We start from the raw sequence: 22,405 nt of genomic DNA on the forward strand, positions 1-22,405 counted from the left end.
AATATGTATTGACTAGCCCAATGCTTTCCATTCCAATGGGAGGTGCTGATGTTGTACTAGGAGTCCAATGGCTACAATCCTTGGGTACAATAGCTTTTAATTTTCAAGAACTTTTCATGAAATTTTCTGTGGAAGGAAAGGAAGTTGAATTAAGGGGTATTGCAGGGAAACCAGGAAAGATAATCAGCTCTAATGGCATGACAAAGCTTCTAAAAAAGGAGCAAAGAGGTGTAATTGCACAATTATGTTCGCTAGATGTTTCCACATTGGAATCATCTATTTCTCCAGATCTCCAAAAAGTCCTGGACAATCATTCCAAGGTATTTGAGACTCCCAAAGGTCTCCCACCTATGCGTGATCATGATCATGCTATTCATCTGATTCCAGGAAGTGTTCCTCCAAACATCAGGCCGTACAGATATCCCTATGTCCAAAAAAGTGAAATTGAACGTATGGTTGCAGAAATGCTAGAGGCTGGTATAATTCAACCGAGTCAAAGTTCTTTCTCAGCTCCAGTAGTATTGGTGCACAAGAAGGATGGATCATGGCGCATGTGTCCGGATTATAGGGAGCTCAACAAGCTCACTATTAAAGATAAGTTCCCCATTCCTGTCATTGATGAATTACTGGATGAATTGCATGGATCAATTTACTTCACCAAGTTGGATCTTCGTTCGGGATATCATCAAATCAGAATGAAGATTGAAGACATTCCGAAAACGACATTTAGAACTCATGAGGGTCATTATGAATTTTTGGTCATGCCTTTTGGCCTTACCAATGCACCTTCAACATTTCAAGGTTTGATGAATTCAATTTTCAAACCATTCCTTAGAAAATTTGTGTTAGTATTTTTTGATGATATACTAATCTACAGCAAGTCTTGGAAGGATCATGTTGAACATGTTGACAGGGTGCTACAACTATTGGAGGAGAAACAATTATATGCAAAAAGATCCAAATGTTTCTTTGGAGTCCAGGAGGTGGAATATTTGGGTCATATTGTATCTCATGAAGGAGTTAAGGTAGACCCTAGCAAAATTAAAGCCATTAAGGAATGGAAAATCCCCACATCCATAAAGCATCTGCGAGGATTTCTTGGGTTGACAGGGTATTATCGCAAGTTTGTTAAGAATTATGGGAGAATAGCAGCACCTCTAACAACATTATTGAAGAAAGATTCATTTTCATGGACTCCGGAAGCAACAAAGGCCTTTGAACATCTTAAAGAGGCAATGTGCCAAGCACCGGTCTTAGCTACACCGGACTTCACAAAAACCTTTATTGTGGAATGTGATGCTTCAGGAAATGGAATTGGTGCTGTTCTAATGCAAGATGAAAGACCCATTGCTTTTGAAAGTCGTCCAATCAAGGGAAAGTTTTTAAGCAAAGCTATTTATGAGAAGGAAATGTTGGCAATACTCCATGCACTTAAGAAATGGCGACCCTACCTAATGGGAAGACACTTCAAGGTAAAAACGGATCATGATAGCCTTAAATACTTTTTAGAACAAAGATTATCCTCTGAAGAGCAACAAAAGTGGGTCACAAAGATGTTGGGTTATGACTTTGAAATCATCTACAAAAAAGGGAAGCAAAATGTGGTGGCAGATGCACTCTCAAGAAAGGATGAGGATGTGGAAGCATTGTTGTGTGCCATTTCTATTATCCAACCAGATTGGATAAACGAAGCAAGGGAGGAATGGAAGAATGACGAAGAAGTGTGGGCACTTATTCGAAAGCTACAACAAGATTCCAGTACTTCTGATACATTTAGCTGGCAAAATGATTCGTTATGGTACAAAGATCGCTTATACCTCTGTAAGAATTCCCAGCTAAAACAAAAGATTCTTATGGAATTGCACACTTCTCCCTTAGGAGGGCACTCAGGATTTTTAAAAACTTACCACAGGGTTAAGAAGGAATTTTTTTGGGATGGCCTTAAATCAGATATTCAAAAGTTTGTGGCGGAATGTTTGGTTTGCCAACAAAATAAAGTTGAAACAATTAAGACACCGGGTCTATTACAACCTTTATCCATTCCAAGCCAACGTTGGGAGGAGGTTTCAATGGATTTTATCACAGGTTTACCCAAGTCTGAGGGAAAGAGTGTCATCATGGTGGTAGTTGACAGACTTACCAAGTATGCACACTTTTGTGCATTATCACATCCATTTAAAGCCAGTACAGTTTCTACTGCATTTATGGAAACAGTTCAAAAGCTACATGGAAACCCAAAGATTATTGTAAGTGACAGAGATCCCATTTTCACTGGAAATTTTTGGACAGAATTATTTTCTTGTCTTGGTACTCAGTTAGCTCATAGCTCATCTTATCATCCTCAATCTGATGGGCAAACTGAGATAGTAAACAAATGTTTGGAAGGATATCTTCGTTGCTTTGTATCTGATAAACAGACACAATGGGTCAAATGGTTGCCTCTGGCTGAATGGTGGTATAACACTTCCTTCCATACAGCAACAAAAATGACCCCATTTATGGCACTTTATGGGTATCAACCACCATCCATCACATCATATTTAAGAGAAAATTCTAAGGTTCAGGCAGTGGAACATCACATCGAACATCAACAACAAGTCCTCCAACTCTTAAAGGATAACCTCGTGTTGGCACAAAATAGAATGAAACAACAGGCAGATCAACATCGCAGTGAAAGAAGTTTTGATGTAGGTGATTGGGTATTCCTACGGCTACAACCATATAAGCAAATGTCCCTAAAGCAAGCTAAGAAGGATAATAAATTATCACCAAAGTATTATGGTCCGTACAAGGTGTTGCAAAAGATTGGTACTATGGCATACAAATTGGAGCTTCCTGCAGCTTCTCGATTGCACCCAGTTTTCCATGTTTCATGTTTAAAGAAGGTTATAGGTGACAAGCTCCCAATTCAAACAATATTGCCAGAACTTGACGAGGAAGGAAAAATTATATTGGAACCGGAAGCAGTCACAGAAACAAGAACTCGACAGCTACGAAATCGATCAATTTCAGAGTATCTTATCAAGTGGAAGAACTTATCCGCTGAAGATTCCACATGGGAGGATGAGAATTTTATGCAGAAGTATCCAGAACTACTCAAGCGTTGAGGACAACACTTTTTTGAAGGAGAGGGGCATGTTGGGTCCCTATAATACTAGTGATTACCCCATTACTATTGTAGTTATACCCCTTATTTATATTGTTGTGCCCCTATTACCCCCATATTGTTATTTCTGTGCCCCATAGAATCCCTCTATTGTTATTTTTGTGGCTTTATATTATTATTGTTAGGTCGGCTGGATTATATTGTGACTCCCTAGACTCCTATATATAGAAAGGAGGTTTTGTCATTTGTATCATCCAAGAATTGTTCATTTATGTAATGTAAAGGAGGTTGCCCCCTCGAAGAGGCTGAATTCTAAGGCGTGGATCTCTCTTTTCTATCTTTTTGTGAGCTGGTTTCATAACAAAGGGAAGCAGGATTTAGACTTCGATTCGAATGAAGAGAATGTGAAATAACCAACAGTATTATACATACCTGGTTAAGGACGGCTGACAGCATGTAGAAAGCTACCCTTGCCCTCAATATTCAACGACAGCCTTTACCTGAACCAGCAACTAATAATTAATTAGACCCGAGAACGAAATGCAGAATGGAGCAAATGTAAAATAAAAACTAACAATGTAGAATATTAGCTAGAAATCGTTGCAGATGAAAGAACTGTAACAGCTTAGAAATAAAGGGAGACTTAGTGTATTACCAACTAGCAAATATTGAAGTGTTGTAAACCTTAATTGAACGCATACCTGAACCATCTCGTAGTCATAACAGTAGCTGGAAAATGTATGAGATTTACACAGGGTTAGAGAGCTACAGCAGTTCGTCGCTTGACCAAATGAATAATAGAGTCCGATAGAGAGGGAATGGGTTTATAAACTTTCCATACCTCTTACCGTTTCGTGGCAAGTTTTCCTCCGTTGATCTTCCATAAGCCTTAGTTACCGTCCGATAGCCGGTGGAGTTGGGCGCGAAATCAACGTTCACCGAGGTGCCAGGCCGTAACACATCGAGCTCCGGGAGCACATGGCCAAGTGCCATCGCACTGTCTACCTCGCCAAATGGACGACGCAGGTTTGAATAGCTGGTACCCAATGCAGAGGCCGGACGAATGTATTGAATGCAGGTAAGTTCGGGATATGGAAATCCGAACGGTAGCTGTTGCTATTTAATGATAATTGAACTCTGTGCAATGTATATGTTCCGAAGGCTTCATAGTGGCGGAAACATTTTAAAGGGTTTATGTAAATGAACGCCATGCATATATATATAACCATATAACCTTAGTCAACGAATATCACACTGGTTAACATTGTTTGCATGCAGACTATATACATGCCACATATGTATGGAATCAACTTTAATTTGTGCCGCTACTTTATTACATATAGAGGTTGAAGAATCCACTGCTTTGTGTTATAAGTTTATTTCTGTGTTTAATATCAAGTAATGTAACTACCATGTTTTATTAAGGTAAAGATTACCATGTAACATTAAAAAAAATTTACTTAGTATGGGAGAGTGTGACAAATTGGTATCAGAGCCAAGGTTACAACTCTGTGACCTTTGGGAAAATTTCAAAATTACAGTAGCATGAATATAAATGGTATCATGATAAAAGTTCAGAATACGCCAAGATGAATTATGTCTGTTTAATGAGTTATTCTGTAGCAGGTAGTAGCAGAATGAGGAGAGCAAATAGTGCTCCTTATGGAAATCCGGAACCACCGGATAACATGGAACAACCTCAGGGAAATTCTGAGTTTTGGGTACAATTGGGAGCAGCAGGTCGCAATGCTGACTCGACATTGTTGAGGACAGTGCAGGAGCTAAAGGACGAAATGGCTCGGCTGCGTGCGGATAACGAGAGATTAAATGTTGAACATGAGAGGATTCTGAAAAGTCTATCTGATAAGCAACATCAACAACAGTCACATCCGAGACCTGAACCTGAACAGCCAAGAATAACAGATGAACAGAGCCATCATACTGAACCAGAAGAAGACAGGGCAGAGACGCGAGGAGAAAAGTCTGTCAATGCCTCCGAATATCAAACCCCAAAAAGACCCCGGATGGAACTACAAGGGGAATTTCGGAAAATTAAACCACCTCATTTCGATGGGGAATCTGAAGAGGCTGCGGAGGCATGGCTGATTAATATGAATAAGTATTTTCAAGTGTATGAATATGATCATCATCTTAAGGCAAGGCTGGCCATATTCCAGCTGCAGGCCAAAGCCACGCTATGGTGGGAGGAGGTCAAGATGGTGCGGGGAGTGAGTGATCAAGATGTGACATGGGAAACGTTTCAAAGATATTTCAAGGAGAAGTATCTAACAGAACGCTTTTATGATGAAAAAGCGCGGGAATTTCATGATCTGCGGCTGGGACAGCAGACCATTGACGAGTTCGTAACTAAATTCACTTCCCTGCTTCGTTATGTACCCTATATTCGTGAAGAGAAGGCTAAGGTACAAAGATTTGTTAGCAGCTTACCTCTGACAATGCGAGAAAGGATAGAGTTCGATAATCCGAAGACCATGGATGAAGCAATTCGGAAGGCAAGACTGTGTTATCAGCAGAACAAATCAAAAGGAGAAAATTCTGGTAAGCGATGGACAGATAAGCGGGGCAGTAAAATGCCTATGGGAAGTAAGGGAGCATGCAGCAGTTTTCAAAAAGGATTCCCGAAAGGAGCCAACACTAAGAATCCAACGAAGAATCAGAACAGATTCAAGCCTCCTGCAGAATCCAGATACAGTGAACAGCAAGTTAGATTGGACAATGAAGGTTCAGCTCGGCCACCTGTTCAGTGTTGGGGTTGTGGCGGACCCCATTACATTAGAAACTGCCCTCATCGGAAGGAAAACGATCAGCTATCCCAGATTTATGAAGCTTCAACAGTAGGAGATGTGGCTCGATCCATGCCCAGAATAAATGCAGCACTGGAAGATCGACAAGCTGATTATCAGCCAACAATGATAGAGTTTGAAGGTAAGATCTTTGATCGAACTGTTTCTGTTTTAGTAGATCCAGGAGCTACTTTAAGCTACATAAGCCCCAAAGTTGTGGAAAGTTGTGGTTTGCAAACTTCTAAATTTAAAAGTCCTTGGCTAGTACAGCTGGCCACTGGTACCAAAAGACGAGTACTAACCAAGGTCAGCAACTGTCCATTAAGGTTAGCGGGCCAAACAATAACAACTGAATTAAATGTACTCCCTCTTGGTTCCTATGACGTGCTGATAGGTATGGACTGGTTGGAACGACGGTGGTCTGTAATTAATTGTAAAACAAAAACAGTCTCTTACCGAGATGAGCTGGGTGTGGGAAAAGAGATTCAAGGCATCCAGAAACCAGTGCAGATTCGGCCGATCACAGCCTCACAGCTGGTTAAGTGTATCCGTAATAAGTGTCAGATTTATGCAGTACAAGTGGGGTTTGCAGATTCTGTGGATAAGGTTGCAACTGTTAAAGATATACCAGTAGTGCAAGATTTTGCAGACGTATTCCCTGAAGAAATCCCAGGGCTGCCACCCAAAAGGGATTTGGACTTCACCATTGAGCTGATACCCGGAGCAGCCCCAGTGTCCCGAGCACCCTATCGGATGAGTGTGCCGGAGTTAACTGAGTTAAAAATGCAACTGCAAGAGTTGCTGGAAAAGAAGTACATCCGCCCCAGTGTTTCTCCTTGGGGAGCCCCTGTGCTATTTGTGAGGAAAAAGGATGGGACTTTGCGGATGTGCATAGATTATAGACAGCTGAATAAACTGACAGTTAAGAACAAATATCCACTACCCCGCATTGACGAGCTGTTTGATCAGGTGAAGGGGGCGACCATCTTCTCAAAGATCGATTTAAGATCAGGTTACCATCAAATCAGAATCAAAGATGAGGACATAGCCAAGACAGCTTTTCGTACTCGTTACGGACATTACGAGTTTGTGGTACTGCCTTTTGGATTAACTAATGCACCTGCAACATTCATGTGTTTGATGAATAGTGTATTTCATCAATACTTAGAAAAATTTGTATTGATCTTCATTGATGATATACTTATCTACTCCCGGAATAAGAAAGAGCATGAGGAACATTTAAGGATAGTGTTACAGACTTTACGGGAACATCAGTTATATGGAAAGTTCAGCAAATGTGATTTTTACAAAGAACAAATCCAGTACTTGGGTCACATTATTACAAAGGAAGGTATAGCTGTAGACCCCGAAAAGATTAAAACTATAACGGAATGGCCTACACCCAAAGACGTAGCAGATATTCGATCCTTCATGGGGCTGGCTGGATATTACCGGCGGTTTGTAGAAGGTTTTTCTAAAGTTGCCTACCCCATTACCTCCTTGCAAAAGAAGGGAAAAGTGTTTAAATGGACAGCGGACTGTCAGCGGAGTTTCGAACAGCTCAAGCATTTGCTTACCACAGCACCTGTGTTGTGTGTGGCAGATCCCGAAAAGGAGTATGTAGTTTGTACAGATGCCAGTAAGGAGGGCGTGGGTGGAGTGCTAATGCAGGAAGGTAAAGTAATTGCCTATGAATCCAGGAAGTTGAAGGAGCATGAGCAGAAATATTCTGCTTATGATCTGGAATTAACCGCTGTGATCCATGCTTTGAAGATGTGGCGCCATTACCTAGTGGGGAGGAAATTTTTGCTAATGACGGATCACCACAACTTGACTAGTTACTTTAGTCAACCCACGTTAAATGCAAGACAAGAAAGATGGGTGGACTTTTTGGGAAATTTCGATTTCGAAATTAAACACCTAAAGGGAAAGGAGAACAGAGTAGCTGATGCACTAAGCCGAAAAGTGCATTGCATTTATGAGATTGGTATCAGTCAAGGATGGTCCACTCTTGACAAAGATATTGAGGAGGCTGTGGCGAAAGATCAGATTTATTTGCAAAAGAAGCATTTAGTGCAGAACTCAGATACCCGTTCTATACAACAAGGTTACACCTTGAATACAGCCGGCATTTTGTGCTATCGGAAAAAGATTTATATACCCAATCAGAGCAGTATTAAAGAAAAGATTCTGGATGAAAATCATAGAAGTCCTTATGCAGGACATCCTGGTTACCAGAAATTAATCACCTCACTAAGGAAGGAGTATTACTGGCCAGGCATGAAGAAGGATGTTGTAGAATACCTGGCACGCTGTTTGGAGTGTCAACAGGTGAAGGCTGAACATCAGCATCCTGCGGGACTATTACAGCCAATACCCATACCAGAATGGAAATGGGAGACCATAACCATGGACTTTATTACAGGTTTGCCGAGGTCCAAAAATAATAATGATTCTATAATGGTGGTAGTGGATAAACTCAGCAAGTCAGCTCACTTTATACCGGTTCAATCCACTTATCGTGCAGCCCAAATCGCAAACATTTTTATGCAAAATATATTTAAACTTCATGGGCTGCCGAAGGTAATAATATCTGATCGTGATGTTAAATTTACCTCAGCCTTTTGGAGGACCTTGTTTGAGGGTCTAGGAACACAATTGAGCTTCAGCACCGCATATCATCCGCAAACTGACGGACAGACTGAGCGAGTGAATCAAGTGTTGGAGGACATGCTGCGGTCTTATGTGATGCAGCAACCTACGCGATGGGAGGAGTATCTACATCTAGTGGAATTCGCCTATAACAATGGCTATCATTCATCCTTGAAGATGAGCCCATTCGAAGTACTCTACGGCCGGAAATGCCGCACACCCTCCAGTTGGGGTGGACCGGAGGATAAATTTTTGCTGGGTCGTGAGATGTTGGAAGAGATGGAGGTCATGGTGAAAAAAGTTCGAGCTAATCTAAAGATGGCACAGGACAGGCAGAAGAATTTTGCAGATTGGAAGAGAACATTTAAAGAGTATCAAGTGGGTGAACATGTGTACATCAGAATTCGAGCTAGGAAAAGTACCCTCCAATGGAATGCCTGTGCCAAATTGGCACCGCGTTTTTGTGGACCATTCCAAATTCTGGCACGAGTAGGGCCGGTAGCTTACCAGCTCGCCCTACCTAGCCATATTCGGGTCCATAATGTCTTCCATGTATCAGTTTTAAAGAGATATGTTTATGACCCTAGGCATATAATAAGTTGGCAAGATATTCAGGTAAGTGAAGACTGTTAAATAATGTAACTGAATTAGAATACTAATAAGCAGCTGACCTGATTGTTATGTATTTCAGGTGGAACCGGAAGGAGAGTTCCTGGTCGAACCAGTGAGCATATTAGATCGGAGAAAGGTCGAGCTGCGGAAAAAGGTCATCAGCCAGGTTAAAGTGCGGTGGCAGCACTTTGGGCCTGAAGAGGCCACCTGGGAAGATGAACAAATGATGAGGGACACTTATCCCAGACTGTTTTTGGATGAACAGCAACATCGGGACGATGTAGACTTTCAGGAGGGGGAGATGTAACATCCCTTGTGAAAAGTTAATGTTAGTAAATAGTGAAAGTAATTATTGAACAAAGACTTTATTTGAGAAATATATATATTCCTGTTATTAATTTTATGTGAATGAAAAACAGTTGTGTTGGTACTATTTGAATTGAGTTATGATTAATCATGGTTAGTAACTGAGGAATCAGTTACAGTGGAACCCTAACTACCTTGAGGTAGTTGAGACCCCAGAGGAAAAAGGGGGAAATGCCATGTCTGGTTAGGATCAGATGGCAGAGGAAAAAGAAAACATTCATGCTATGTCTGGTTAGGATCAGATGGCATAAGAGGAAAGAATTTCCTGTGTACGCTATGTCTGGTTAGGATCAGATAGCGTTTACTGGCAAGACCAGTGTAATTGCGGTCGAGTAGGACCTGCAAGTGCTTGGGGGTGGAAGGTCAGAGAAGGACTCTTCCTACGGACGGGTGGACTAGCAAGCATTCAAGTAGGTTTGCAGAGAAGCAGGTATGGCCTACTATGAGACTATTTATTTACTGAAGTTGTCTCTTATACTGTACTGTGCTAAACTAATACACTGTTCTGTGATAAGAAATGGTAACAGTAGGGATTAGTTGACTATTATTCTTAACTGAGAATGAAAAGAAAATCAAATAGTATTTGTTGTAATATAGACAGAGACCGAAAACGCATTTGTATTTGAAGCGATAACAGACATCAACCCTTGCATTTATCTAGAAGTAACATTAAGATACAAATCAGAATAAACAAGTCTTTATTATCTGAGTGATGGTTAGAAATATGGAAGGGGTGGTGCTGTAGACCCTCTGTGTTATTTTACAAGTCAAGCAAACAAAATATACGTTCTGTACAGCAAGAATCGAGTGAAATAGAACATGCATTCTTGAATAGAAACTGATAATACGCATTCACATAAGGCGGACTGGTAAGTCTCGCAACAAGATGAAAACAGATAGACGATAACGTTGTTTACATAAAATAAACAAACATAAATGCAGACCAAACCCAGACCTGGATAGCCGTAACCGGAGAGCGGTAAGAACCTCATAAGGTATGAATCGAACCCTGTAACTTTTGCATGCACGGGTTACATATTCCAAACAAAACGTATTTTGACTATTATATAAATAAACCATATGCGCGACAAGGATAGTATGATATCTGTGGTATATGCATTCCTCAGTCTGATTCTTAAGTAAACCCTCAGCTACAAAGTTGGACGGAAATGAGTACAAGCCCGCAAGGTATCACAATCGAACACATCAAACCAAAATACATCATATAACAGAAAGATCATAACCGTAACACAATAACATATCAGTAGTGAACCTCATAACATTAATACGATATCAGAACGGTAATGGAACTTCATAACTGTGTAATAATTATTCTGTGTAGAAAAACTCTGCATATTAAACTTGGAACAGAAGATGAAATCCACCCGAGAGGACTGTAAACAGGAGAATGTGAACAATTGAACTTGAAAGGTTAACCTCATTTTATACAGGAAAATATTAAACAGTTTATAACAGAGTCAAAACTATAAGTTCGTTCACAAACATTTGTCCGTAGACAAAACGAGCCGAATGGCTTAAGATTAAAATAAACATTTCAAATAACCCCTGGACTAATCAAACGAAGCTCAGATTGCTGTGCTTCCCGACAATGGGGTCCTGCCTGAGCAGGCAAGAAGCCGTCTTATTGCCAGAGAGAGAACCCTGGTTGTGCGGGAGCCGAATCGAAATGGATAATGACTGACATCCCTGCTCAAGGGAAGCAGGATTCAGACTTCGATTCGAATGAAGAGAATGTGAAATAACCAACAGTATTATACATACCTGGTTAAGGACGGCCGGCAGCATGTAGAAAGCTACCCTTGGCCTCAATATTCGACGACAGCCTTTACCTGAACCAGCAACTAATAATCAATTAGACCCGAGAACGAAATGCAGAATGGAGCAGATGTAAAATAAAAACTAACACTGTAGAATATTAGCTGGAAATCGTTGCAGATGAAAGAACTGTAACAGCTTAGAAATAAAGGGAGACTTAGTGTATTACCAGCTAGCAAATATTGAAGTGTTGTAAACCTTAATTGAACGCATACCTGAACCATCTCGTAGTCATAACAGCAGCTGGAAAATTTATGAGATTTACACAGGGTTACAGAGCTACAGCAGTTCGTCGCTTGAGCAAATGAATAATAGAGTCCGATGGAGAGGGAATGGGTTTATAAACTTTCCATACCTCTTACCGTTTCGTGGCAAGTTTTCCTCCGTTGATCTGCCATAAGCCTTAGTTACCGTCCGATAGCCGGTGGAGTTGGGCGCGAAATCAACGTTCACCGAGGTGCCAGGCCGTAACACATTGAGCTCCGGGAGCACATGGCCAAGCGCCATCGCACCGTCTACCTCGCCAAATGGACGACGCAGGTTTGAACAGCTGGTACCCAATGCAGAGGCCGGACGAATGTATTGAATGCAGGTAAGTTCGGGATATGGAAATCCGAACGGTAGCTGTTGCTATTTAATGATAATTGAACTCTGTGCAATGTATATGTTCCGAAGGCTTCATAGTGGCGGAAACATTTTAAAGGGTTTATGTAAATGAACGCCATGCATATATATATAACCATATAACCTTAGTCAACGAATATCACACTGGTTAACATTGTTTGCATGCAGACTATATACATGCCACATATGTATGGAATCAACTTTAATTTGTGCCGCTACTTTATTACATATAGAGGTTGAAGAATCCGCTGCTTTATGTTATAAGTTTATTTCTGTGTTTAATATCAAGTAATGTAACTACCATGTTGAGTAATCTTTAACCCTCTTTAAGTTTTTCCGGGGCTCTGATGGCGGAAGTGAAGAAAATAATGGTGGCCGTGGACGACAGTGAACTCAGTCATTCTGCTCAGCAATGGGCTTTAAACGAAACGATTTTGGTTCAACAGAAGCAGGCTTCTCAAGCAATCCTTTCTCGTGCTAAAGAGATATGTGCTCAGGAAAATGATATGGACAGCGAGAAAGCCGGGAAGACAATGAAAGGGAAAGCCTGTATTAACTTTTCTGAAAACCTGCCTACCCATTCGAGCTGCGCGACAGGATTCAGTCAGCGCGTTGATGTAGATTTACGGCTCAGGGCGAGGGAAGATGGGAATCTGGCGACTTCCGAGGGGTGCCTGGGCATCTTGAATATGCTCATTTGGAGATTCGTTGCCAAATGGGGGCAAATGAAGGTTGCATACAAAGTGTTTGAGAAAAGTCCTGAACGAGATGCTATTGATTGGAATGAGTCGCTTTCTGGTTCTATGAAGAATGGGAGAGAGGACGACGCATTGGGACTGTTCTGGGCAATGCCTGAGAGAAATGTGGTCTCATGCACTGCCATGTTTACAGGACATGCGCAGAATTGTTGTATGGACAGGGCACTTCTGGCTGGAAGCAAGCAGCAATTCTGCTCCTCATTTTCGCCAGATTTGCTTGCAGAGGTTCCTCTATTGATTCAGCCAGATCTGTTGGAAGAATCTCAGGAATTTCAAATCCAAGTCAAACTACTGGGCAAGACAAGGATGCTTTGTGTTCGAACAACAGATCTAGTCCAGGATCTTCTGCAAAAACTGGAAAGCCGGATGGGGATCCCCTCCTCCTTCCTCAGATTGTTATATGAGGGTAAGCAACTAATGAGCCCCCTTCCTCTCTCTTTTTACAGCATTCATAAGGACGCCTCTATCGAGGCTTCTTTTCGCTTAAGAGGTGGTTCCTTTGGGCAGACCTCCTCTGCCCCTTCTTTCTCTTACAAAGATGCAGCTAGCAAAGACGCTGCGCAACCACAGTCCGCTTCGAAAGCAGCCCACCCAAACGCGGCTCCAAAGCCTTTTGTGGTAGACAAATCAGAGGAAATTCCTTCCATCAATTTCTCTCACGCCGAAATTGAAAATCGTTTACAGATTTTTGAAGAATCAGCACTCATCTGCAGATTTAATGGGCTTTGGCCTCGCACAGCAGATCTATACCAATGGATCCACTCCACTTGGACCAAAAAAAGCAAGATTTACTTATGTTCAAAAGGGTTCTTCATTGTGGTTTTTGACTCAAGTGAAGATTACCAGAAGGCCTTAATGGGAGGCCCTTGGTTCTGGGGTGCGGCTGGGCTCTTTCTCACTCCCTGGTTTCCAGAATTTGACCCTTCCACAGCAGTCATCACCAAGCTTCCGATTTGGGTCAGGCTCCCGAATCTTCCAGCTCATCTATGGCATGTATCTGTTTTCATTTCCATTGGAGAGACTTTAGGACGGTACCTGGCTGTAGACAACTCAAGAAAGGAAAATGGTAGTTTCACCTACGGCAGACTTTGTGCAGAAATACATATCAGTAAAGGACTACCGGATCAGATTAATCTCAAGATTGGAGATTTCCACTGGACTCAAACCTTGGATTATGAGAACACAGCCTTCAGATGCCGCCATTGCCATCAAACGGGGCACCTCCAGAATACATGTCCTCAGTTCCTCCAAAAAAAGAAGAATCTAAATCGCAAACCCAAAGCCAAGCGCTGGAATCCTTGTGAGCCTCCCCGCTCAATGGGCAGTCTAGATTTCTCTAGTTCGGATGAGGAGGAAACTGAAGTTGTTTTGCAGAAGGATGAGGCTACGGTAGCAGATGTGCAGAATGATGTGATTTCGATAGATACTCCCTCGGGAGCTCCAGCAGTCTCCTCTGACCCTTAGTTTTCTCAGAAACGTACTCATTGTTCTTCTTCCTCAGATTCTGATAAGGAAATTCAGCCGCCAGTCCAGAATAGTCTACAGATTGTCTTGGCTTAGCCAAACTCCACTGGGTGGGTCAAAGTAAACAAGAAAAAAGGCAAAAAATGTCGTGTGGCTGGAAATGATTCCTCGGGGTAGTTCTCTGAGTTGAGTTCTTTCTTTTTGTTCTCCTTTGTCTTCTGAGTCCTTTCTTGGATTGTCTCTTAGCGCGAGGTGGTAGCCTATCCCCTGTGGCTCCCTTGCTTTTCTGCTTCGCTTGCTTGCAAGCTTGATTGTACTATACTTTTCTTTTTAATAGAATTAGTCTTTATTCAGAAAAAAAATGTAACTACCATGTTTTATTAAGGTAAAGATTACCATGTAACATTAAAAAAAATTTACTTAGTATGGGAGAGTGTGACAAATTTGGATGAAGAAAACTTAATATTTTTTTCTATATATATATATTAAAATTAAATAAACAAATAACAATATTTCTCTCCATCACTTTAATATATTTTTTTAATTATACTAAAATTAAAAAAAAAATATATATAACCTCTGAATTTAAGCTTATGTGATCCATATTACATTAAGAAGAGTCTTTTCAGTACAAATCACATAGAAGAAAATTTTGTCCACCCGTTTCGAACCAAGTAGAAATCACATAGAAGAAAATTTTGTCCACGTTCGAACCAGCTAGAAATCACATAGAAGAAAATTTTGTCCACGTGTTTCGAACCAGGTAGCATGGTTCATCATGAGGATCAGATGAAGATGCAAATCATGGCACAAGCTTAAATATAGGGCGATGTAGAGACCAAAAGATCATATAAGGGCTAGTTTATGAAAATTAATATTTTAATAATGATAATATTCCTATAACTACTAGTTTAAAAATAATAATATTATAATTTATTATAATAATTAAGATTAAAATAATAATAATAATAATAAACAAATAGATAAATAAATCTCTCCCTTTTATTGCTTTGTTTTACTTTTAGTCTCATTTAATTATTATTTTTCTTATAAGATTTTGACTCATTAATCAAGTATGGACTCTTATATATAAGCTTTATTCTCTATCTTTGGTTGACTTGGAATGTTTGTTTCTTATTATTGCTTATGTTTTTCACTTTTTCTTTTTATATATATAACTTTTTTAATAATTTATTATAAATTATAATATTATTATTCTTAAACTAATTATTATATGAATATTATTTTATCTTAATAATTATTATTAAAATATTCATTTTCATGGTTAAAAATAAATAAATAAATAATAATAATAATTTTATTTTATTTTATTAATTTGGTGATATCAAGCCAGTCATATTTAACTTTATCAACGATGGTGATATGCAAATGCGGGACTCTCTTAAGCCATTGGATCAATGATATCTATTATTTTGTTGTAATTAATTATATTGATAACAATTATTTTGTGAGATTCTTGTTGATGTCATGTCATTGTTGAGATTCATCATCCTCAACATATGTCGCGAATCTTAATACTGCCCCATTAAACTCTTCCCAACTCTAATAGGGCAGGAACTCAGACGCGAACGAACACACAAGTGGAGAACAATATGTATCCATATCTGCACTTGTGCTCAGACAGGAACCTATTCATATTCGCGACCCAAAACTCCATTCTTCTGAACTACAAGAACAACGTGGTGGACGTGTCCGACGATACCGGGCATCGACCCTAGAAACTACCCTTCCACGGGGTCTTGCATCATGTTTCCCTTCTCCACCTCCTTTCAGAAAATCGAAGTGCTTGTCGGTGGTGGATGCTCGTTGACTTGTTAATTTCTGGTAATATACCTCATGACTTCGGTGGGATTCTTTTGACCACTCGTTATTTTTTAACCAGTATTTTTGTTACGATTTCCCACTTATGCTCTCTTTCATGATTTTTTGGGACGAGTGTATAAACAATTCTCCCAATTTTACTGTAACTTGAAATATCCTCTGTACTTTGGCGTCAACCCTATTTGAAAGTTGTGGGAATTATTCGGAGTTGGTAAGAAAAAACATCTCTTTCTTCTCCTTTCTTATCACAATGACAAGCAAAGGCTGAGGACGGAAAAGGAAATTCATGGAGGATGCAGATTAACCGACGCAAAATGAGAGAGAGAATACAGATAAATAGAGCATCCATGCTTACATTGTGGGTGGTGGTGGCAGAAAGAGAGGGCTATTCATATGAAGAAGGGATTAGCTTTGGGAAGGCCATTGCTAGAATGCTAGCGCATTCCAAAGGACGGAGACTCGTTGTCTATGAGGATAAGGACAGGAAGTGAAAGATGAAACAACTGCAGAAAAAAAAACTAAAAGTTGATGCCTTCGGCACGAAGATGGCTCGACAGACCACCAAAGAAGGGAGTCGCCTTACTCTACAAAATAGTAATCTTATACCTCCGGCTTTTCTAGAATCGTACCTTCGCAAATCATTTGGGCCTTACCATTATCAAGCCAAAGGTATGAGTTTTACTCCTCTTTTCTGCTTTGTTTGATAAGTAAATTAATGCATGTCCAGTGATTATAAGGGGAGGGAATGATATTTTGGGTTTAATTTGTTCCCCTATTTGGCTTCATCATTTGCGGTTTATCTATTTTGTGATGGCTATGCGTAGTTTCAACAGTTTAAATAAGATAGCATAAGCTTCAACCCAGAATGTAATGGTTTTTTTTTTTAACTCTACTCGTTTAATGCGGTCTCAACCTCTATGTATTATCAAATTGGATTTGGCCTCGCCTTTTGTCGGGCTATGGAAACTAATAAAATGTGGATGCTTGGAACAAAGGAAATGAAGGCTCTCGCCAAGTCTTACCCTCGAGAGAAGCTAGGGTCATAGGCTTATTCCTTGTATGAGAAAATAAGGCCCCACGGGCATGAAAGGTCGGGGAGCTAAAGGTTATTTTGATTTAAAACTGTTAGGTCAGCAGCCGCAGATAATGTCTCCTTGTAAATGGGGAAACTTTCCATATATATTGTACGACGTTTCCTTGTACAAAAACAAAAGAGGACTCTTTATCATGAAGAGATCATAAGAGTATTTGGTTTAGCAGAATAACATTTTTCCAAGATGATATCATAGATCAGCATTTGTGGAGGCACCAACTAGCATGACCTAATGCCAAAAGTTAACTATATTTGGATGCAGAACTATGGCCATGTTCATTGGATGACATCTGGTTAGGTAACTTACTTTTAATGTGAATATGCAGTTAGTGGAAATGAAATATTTTGTCACAATAAAGCGCTGAGGTAAGGTCCTAGTCTTACCTTCATTGTAGAGAAATGTTCTAAAAGGTCTTATTTGACCAATATTTGTTCCAAGTATGGTCTTGAATGTTTGAGTAGAATAATAATGAAACAAATCTATATGGTTAGTAGACACCATACATGATAGCGTAACATTTAATTTTTTCACATTGGTCATGTTAAAGGTTTACGTTTTATCAATAATTACATTTTTGTTAGGTATGAAAGTATTTTTTTGCAAACATGGCACTTAAAGATCATTCTGAATAAGATGAGTAGTGAGCTTTTCCAATTTCTATCGTTAACAATTGTGCATTCTCAAAAGTAGAAGGTACACACATGAATTTAGACAGTGACAATAGTTAGATATGCAACTCAAATGAGCAATGCTCTTTATGCAAACAATTGAAGATATAAAGACAAAGAAACTATGAATAGTAGAATTATTAGTGTGTATATATCATTACATTTGAATGGTGTGAATTATTGAATTTTATTACTTGAATTGGACTACTCATATCCTTGTTGTTTTGATATGATTCACAGTGTTTTGATATAATAATAATTAATGGACCTCAATGGGTGCCACTTTGATGTGATTGCTAATGCGCAAGAAACCACCAGTTCCATTGGCTCTGTCTTGAAGTGACAGACACTTCATTGGAATGCCTTGAGAGGTCATCAAATATTTCAGACCTCCACACTTCCATGAATTTGATTGTGCTAGTGACCTATTTATATTCTGAAAATAATTGTTGTCAATATTTCTATGGAAAACTGTGGAATATGCTAGAAGAGACTAAGCCAGTTGGTACAAGGAGAAAAGTTTTAACATGACAATTCCACTCCAAAGGGTCTATTTGAGCCATTCAATTTTTTAACATATAGAATTGTGCAATCAGATTAGGAAGAATCTCCATCCCTATATATTTCCCTCTCCCCTGCATTTTGAATCCATCAATTTTTTTTTCTTGCGTTTTGCGAAGCGCTGCAGAGTATTTATCCATATTCTTTGAATCCCAGAGTTCTTCAATTCGAAACAAATAACGTTCATGTCAGATCAAGACATCCATATCCCCACCTTTCGTAAGTCTTTGGACCTCCTCTTTGTTGATTTAACTATCGATTATTATATTTTCTAAATTTTGGGTTTATTGCCTCGTTCTTAAGATGTGTATTAGTTTCCCTAAGTTTAGAGGTGCTTGAGGTTATTCAACAATCAAGATGTGCAAACCAGGCCTCCTCTTAGGAAGGGTTAGGGTTTTCTTTCCCTTTGGGGAAACGATATGATGTCCTTTTATTTTCATCACCCGGGGAGATTTGTTGGTTCCTTTTGCGAAGGACGATTTCAAGACTTCTTTGGGTCACTAATATTGATATGGTTGAAATTGTAAATGTTAAGATTCATGATGAAATTCTTGTAAGTGGATGGTACATACCTCCCATACCTCCCCATCTAAGGTAACATGGGTTCGTAATAAGCACCAGGTTATGTTTGACTTCTCAGCTTCACCATCCCAATATTAGAATTATCACTGATGCCTTATCTTTATCTCGGTATGGATATAGTAAATTTCATTATGTGTGGTCCTTTTTGGCGATCTTTCCTTTTTCAGATACGATGAAATGCCCCATAAATTTTATTCTATTTATAATCTTTTGTTTAAAAATTATGAATATAGATAAAATTAGGGTTTATTTTCCTGTCACATCTAACTTCATTATAAGGGCTTATATGTTGTAATGAATTCATGGGATTTGATTACTTTTAGTATTATATGACACCTTTTTGGCCCATAAGAGTGGAATATCTCTAAATTTTTGTTTGAAATGCTTGGAGAAGCATGACTGACTTCCTTCACATCTTTCATGGAAAGCATGGTAGGTAGATATTCCATGAAATTTGATGGGGGTTTCAACCTAGTCTTGTTCCTTTGAATTACACTATAGAGGTGGTGTAGTTTGCTGAGAAAATTGAGGCTTGGTTGAGATTAATTTTCTATTAACCTCATTAGCTTTGCATTTTGTTGCGGATATTTTCCTTTGTATTTTTTGATCATGTTTGTCTGCACAAATGAGTTATTCCATAGTTTGAAAACTATGTTTTTTGTATGACTGGATTTGGCTAGTTAGATGAGATATCTCCCTTCAATTTTTCGAATTTATTTGAACTTTGTTCTTTAAGGCCCATTTTATTATCAAATGTGAAACGATCCACATTCAATGAGTCATCTCTTGCTTGAGGTCTGGAACCTTGTTATGCTAAAATTTATTTTGGGTTCCAGATTTAATGTTGATTGTGAAAAAGGAAATCCTTAGGATAATTATATAATATTTTACAGTTAAAAGCTCATTGGCACTCACTTAATGAAATGTTGAAGCCTTATTCCATTTTCCCTGTCACAAACCCATTCAAGGATTTGGAAGCGGAAGATGTTGGATTGGGTACAAAGGATTATGTACATGTTCGTATAAAACAGAGGAATGGAAGAAAGTGACTGACTAGAATTCAAGGGATTCAAAAGGATTACAATTATAATAATATTGTTAAAGATTTCAAGAAAGAGTTATGTTGCAATGGTACAATTGTGCAGGATCTAGAGTTGGGGCAGGTATTGCACATGTCGTCTTATGATCCATTTCAATTAAGGATTTTGGAAGATATTTCTGGTTTTGTTCTTCATACAAGTTTACTTGTTTTTTAGGTTATCCAGCTTCAAGGTGATCAAAGGAAGAACGTTTCTCAGTTATTTATCAATGTAATTTCCTAACCATATATAATTGCAACTTCTTTTATAGTTTAAAACATGGTTGTTGTGTGTTTTAAAAGAGTATTACCATTTTTTTTAATTGATAATTGTTTCTTATGGGTTTGTTTGGTGAAGAAAGACAAGATCAAGATTCATGGATTTGAAAATACCTATTTGTTGAAGACGTAGATTAGTTAAAAATGTATTAATTTGTTGTTTTTAGGTTTTGGTTTCTACTTTTAATAGTACATATGTATTGTTACTACTATGTTGGTGATCACCTGATGTATAGGTGGCAGATAAATTATTTTCCTTGTTTTCTTATAGATTTTAATGTTGTAAGAAATGTTCTCGCCTGAGTCAAATCGAGTAACATATATTGTCCATAAACCTCTATACTCTTCAAATTATAAATATGAGAAAATTGGGCAATTTTTTTTTCCAATAATTTCTTCTTTAGTGATATTTGATTTGTGTGACATGACATTACTGTTTGCATGAAAAATTTTATCGCCTCATGTATTGGTGGCGGATATTTTTTTCCATGTTTTGTCGGTATTTTAATGTTGTAAGGAATGTTTTGTCCTAACTCAAATTGGGTAAACATATTGTTTGTACAACAGTGTTCTCTTCAAATTATAAATGTCAAAAAAATTGTGAAATTGTGCTTCCATTTTTTTTCTTTACATGATATTTCATTTTTAGTTTGTGGGATGATATGGATGACATCAAAATATCAAGAAAATGAAGATATCACTTAAGTGCACAAAATGAAGTAGAATGATATGGATTGTAAATTATCTTAAAATATAGAAGGATTATTTTTCAATCCATCCATCTTAATCAGATGGATAATTAAGACTTTTTTTTGCCTTGGGCATTGCATGATATTAAATTCAACTCATTAGGATGGATTTTATTACTATAGTTTCTTTGGCTCACTGTTAGGTGAATTTTGACTTGGTTAAGGGTAATTGTAACTAGTAAATAAGCATGTGGTATTTGGTGTGATCAAACCTATTTTTAATTGCAAGATGGTTCATGCCGATTGTATTTTTGAATGATTTGGCTACATTGCTATGCATGATGTCAAAGCTAAACATGCATATATTGTTCGCACGGCTTGTATTTTTGAACAATTTGGTTAGATTTGTTATACATGATATCAAATCCAAACATGCCTCGAATATCACTATACATGATGTCAAAGCCAAACATGATTGGACTCTCTAGTGAGGGGGTGAGAACTCATCGTGTTAAATTTATAATGCAAGGACAAACTTTTCCTGGGATAAAATGATGCATCGAAATTTCTTTACTAGAAAAGGTTTTGGAAAAAAATGATGAATTAGAATTTCATAGTAGGATTTCCTCCTTGCGGATGGAAAAGTGTAGTTATAAGCACATAAATTCAATCCTTCGTCATGATATATGTTGGATCAGCTTACTTTCAAAGATGCATGTATTTACATGTGAGACATGCCACGTGAGAATCCAATTCAGATTCCCTGGTGCATGTGGTGTTTTTTGAGGGAGAGTTGAGATTCGAGAGCATGTTGTATTTGTGCTTGGTTGTGAACTTGAAAGTAGGTAATGCAATTGTGTATTTATATTCTATAAGCAAGGAGTGATGAAAATTCAAGAGAACATGTTCAATATATATGTCGTTGGCAAATGATAGCATTGTGTGGTGTAAGATTATGTATGTGGATCAAGCTTATTAGAGATGGTGTAGTGATGAAAGCTCAAGAGAACATGTTCAATATATGTATGTTCAAGTGATACCATTGTGTGGTGTAGGTTGACAGCTATCAGGAACCATGTTCTCCTGCTTCTACATGTGGACCAAGCTTATCATAGATGTTGGAGTGTTGTACTTTGTATTCTAGATATAGAAAACTTGATGAAGTATTGAATAACATAGAGATGAAAATGAATACATTGTTGTGATTGGAAGTTTACAATTTTTCTATATATGTATCTATGGTATAGTGACCCCAAAAGTATTTTCCTTGTGATGCATTAAAGAATTACATATTAAGCTTGCATTTAACCATGAAATTACAAGTGCATAAAATAAGAGGAAGAGAAGATTAGCAAGTCACGCATAGAAGACATAGGATTGATATCGGAGT

The 22,405-nt window shown here is 38.6% G+C and overlaps 1 pseudogene; it reads left to right on the forward strand.

Moving 5' to 3' along the window:
* Nucleotides 1–16,314: 16,314 nt before the first annotated feature.
* LOC149163731 (uncharacterized) lies at nt 16,315–17,306 on the forward strand (annotated as a pseudogene).
* The last annotated feature ends 5,099 nt before the right edge of the window (nt 17,307–22,405 follow it).

This window comes from Pinus tabuliformis, chromosome 5_1 (assembly GCF_031772625.1).
Source record: "Pinus tabuliformis cultivar Carrire ecotype Pingquan chromosome 5_1, CPIR1, whole genome shotgun sequence".
NCBI classification, from domain to species: domain Eukaryota; kingdom Viridiplantae; phylum Streptophyta; class Pinopsida; order Pinales; family Pinaceae; genus Pinus; species Pinus tabuliformis.